The sequence below is a fragment of the Dendroctonus ponderosae genome, unplaced genomic scaffold (assembly GCF_020466585.1).
Source record: "Dendroctonus ponderosae isolate FM_Combo_2020 unplaced genomic scaffold, Dpon_F_20191213v2 Dpon_F_20191213_5, whole genome shotgun sequence".
Taxonomy (NCBI): Eukaryota; Metazoa; Arthropoda; class Insecta; order Coleoptera; family Curculionidae; genus Dendroctonus; species Dendroctonus ponderosae.
In genome coordinates this window covers 1,380,254-1,383,515 of record NW_026018715.1, presented here as the reverse complement: position 1 = coordinate 1,383,515, position 3,262 = coordinate 1,380,254, and the positions used below count along the sequence as shown (strand labels likewise).

At 38.8% G+C, this 3,262-nt stretch overlaps 1 long non-coding RNA gene across 1 annotated transcript in view; it reads left to right on the top strand.

Annotated features, from left to right (window-relative positions):
• The first annotated feature begins 1,266 nt into the window (after nucleotides 1-1,266).
• The window catches only part of LOC125504595, an 11,060-nt gene continuing 9,064 nt past the window's right edge, over nucleotides 1,267-3,262 (top strand). Inside the window, exon 1 of the long non-coding RNA XR_007281583.1 lies at nucleotides 1,267-1,305. This is a non-coding gene — a long non-coding RNA (uncharacterized LOC125504595). The remainder of the gene's footprint in view (nucleotides 1,306-3,262) is intronic.

Here is a 3,262-nt window from a genome sequence, read left to right as displayed (position 1 = left end):
TACCTTGCACTAGCACATTAGTCACATCTTGGATATATCAATTTTTCCAACTTCGACTCTTGCTCCTTCTATCAATTTATTGCATTCCGTGTTTGGATACGACATACTATTTAATATGTCTTCCTTGAAATGGGAAGTAAGGGTAAATTGTGAAAGAAAATTAATTATAACGCGTATGTTTGCGCACAATATTACATGAATATTATATAATATTCCCAGTTGAAAACTTCGTGTTATTGAAAAGTTAAATTTGGAAGGGCGAAAACATACCTGAGTAACTGATACGTTATTAGACTTTTAGTGTTAAGAAGCTTTTAATGAACTTGGTTTAAATATTATATCTTCCCCATTTAATTGAAAAGTAGCAATATATTGTGTTGATGTGTGATGTACCGAGAAACTTTGGAGCATCACAACATGGCTCCTTCATGTTCGTTGAAATAAATTGACATTTACGTAATACGTTAAGTTGTAGAATGTTGTTAATAAAGTTGAAGTAAGGATTATTTGATTATAAAATTTTACCTATATTTTCAAACTTGTAGTAAATAATAATGAATAATGAATAATGAATCAATAAATCAAATTATTGAAGTGCTAATATATACAGAGTGCTTTCTTAAAATTACTGAAAAACCATACTGTGAAACACGGCAAAGCAAAAATTGTGAAGAAAAGCTGCGGAGCAACATCAAACTAGCAACGGCGGTAATCAGTTTTAACGGTTTTTAATTATGCATAATGTTATGATATTCCTATCTTTCCTGGTTTGTTGTTTACAAAGGCAAAGGGAATTTCCTGATTAAGTGAAGAATTGATGAAAAAAGTGAAACACATTGTAACGTATTCCCAAATTTGACCGATAACGCAAATAACAGCTGAATATTGCTGAACTGACATTAATGTAATGATATTGTATCGTGGATGGCCGCGTATCAAACTCTTTCTTCAGCTTCCAACTTTTATTCAACTYGGTATCACTTWCAATGCGGAACAGGAACAAACTAACTTCAAAATTACCGTCAACTTCACAAACAATAACAATAACAGACGGAAAACTTGCTCTTCCTACTCGCGGGRTKTAACCTCTTCTGCACCCGGTCGGTCCTGTTACTTCACTCTCCCCTGTCTGGTTCTCGTCATCGCTTATATAKTTTCCTCCAGGTAACCCAGATGGTTCTCGAAATCTCCAGAACAGGTGGGAAACTTCCCTCTTGTCAGTGTCATATTTGACAGTAAATGGGGCACAAATGGGGCTCCCCAATTCACTGAAATACCATGAATTTTGATCCCTCCATTTCAAACGTGAGTACCCCAGGCCATTTCCGTTACAATATTCTTCTCCTTCCTAAACTTGTTTTTCTTGGATTTTACCATATATAATCAATTGCAGCATAGTATATCTCTCTCCCCGTATAACCTATCCTAGGTATTGCAGCTTTCTAGTCCTGATGGTTTTCACGATCTCCGGCTCCTTTCTCATTCTCCTAATGACTTYGTGGTTTGTCACGTGTTCCGTTCCGTTTATTTTTAATATTTTTCTATACACCCACATCTCAACGGATTCTAGCTTCTTTACAGTTCCTGYGTTCAGGCTCCTAGCCKCTATTCCACCAAGCAAAGTCGAAAAGACAAAGCACCTTGCTGTTTCAGATRCCTGCATTCTCAGATGCAGCTTCAAATCCCTTGTACTCATCTCAGACTATTAACGTTTGTCYCTGTCTTTTCTATGTGCATTTTAAATTCTTGAAAGTCGTTYTTGGTAGAGCTRATCCTGGTACCTAGATATGTGTAGTTTTCCASCTGTTCAAGAGTCCTGTTGTTAATTGTGAAAATCTCATTAYTTTTCTGATTTTTTATTATCTTCATAAATTTCGTTTTTCATCGTTTATTATTAGCCCATATYCCTGGCCATATTCAACTATTTTATTCATTAGTCTCTGAAGGTCTGCTAATATAACCGGATAATCAGAGACGSGGACGATAGTYCKCGTCTCTGATGCTGCTAATRGGAGTTCAATCGACCCTTATACCAGCTATTTCTCCCTGAAGCGCTTTTTTCACGATCTCTTTAGAGTAAGCGTTGAAAAGCTGCGGGGACAGTACACACCCCTGATTCTGCTTGCAGACCTGCTTCACAACTCCTCTTCTAAATTCGATGTCTTCTGACGTTTGTTCGGAAATGCGTACCTGTTCAAATAACATTTAAACAATTGATACAGTTATTGTCCAAGTTACGTTTCAATGCTGAATTCCTGAAACGGTGCGCCCTTGTTACCGATTTCCGGGAAAGTCCCAAATCGGCCGTGTCTGTCGAGCCATAATTGGGAATCTCAGTACCACTGCTCGAATTGCAAGGCAAGCGTGAAAACCTTGAAGCAATTGGTGATTATTTTCGTTTCCAAGAAGTTCACTTAACAGAATGCAGTACTAGATATACTTAATGGCTACTACAAAGGGCATTGTGAAATCAGAAGGGCAACCATTGACTATTGAGCAAAACACACAACTGTGCTCGGCTAGTCTTTTTACTATTGAAAGTTTGAGTCCTTGGAGCGACCACCCAACAGATCCGAGCACAGAGCGTGGGAAATACCCTATTTTCCTCACCGTGCACTTCTGATTTCCTCCCAACCTCAGTCGACAAAAGTGACCAGAGAACACAGTTTTTCGCTTCACCTCAAGTCGTACACATCGGGACTGTTTTCGCCTCAAGTAAAACAGTACACATCGTAGACTCTGGAAGAGAAGTGTCTCAAAGCCCCAACCCGTAATTCTTCACCCTCAAATCAAAACAGTTAGAATTACAGGAACAATTAGAATTACGCTACTCAGCCCATTTCAAAGAACCAACTGCCCAGGCCAATTGGAAAAAGTGGCAAAATAAACGTGTCACCAGTGCAAGTTAGGCAGGCACATACGAAATTGGCAGATTTTATTTACTCCTGCAACTGCTCTCAACGATACGCACCAAACACTGGCGCCACACACACATTGGTCCTTCGAATAGTAGAAAGTTCCCCCATATACTCGTGTCTGGCATTCCTAATTATTTTTCCGAGTGAGATCAGTATATTTTGGGCCCACGAACTGGATTTGACAAATCTCAGGAAAGTGCCACCCCCAACATTTGGTCATACGCGCCGGATCAGGTTAGTTTACAACTTTGTAACGGTTAAAAATGGGATTTAGCCAATGGTTCACCTGTCTGCTAACCCGTTGTTCAAATGTATGTAGTAATAAGTTATTATTGTAATAAGCT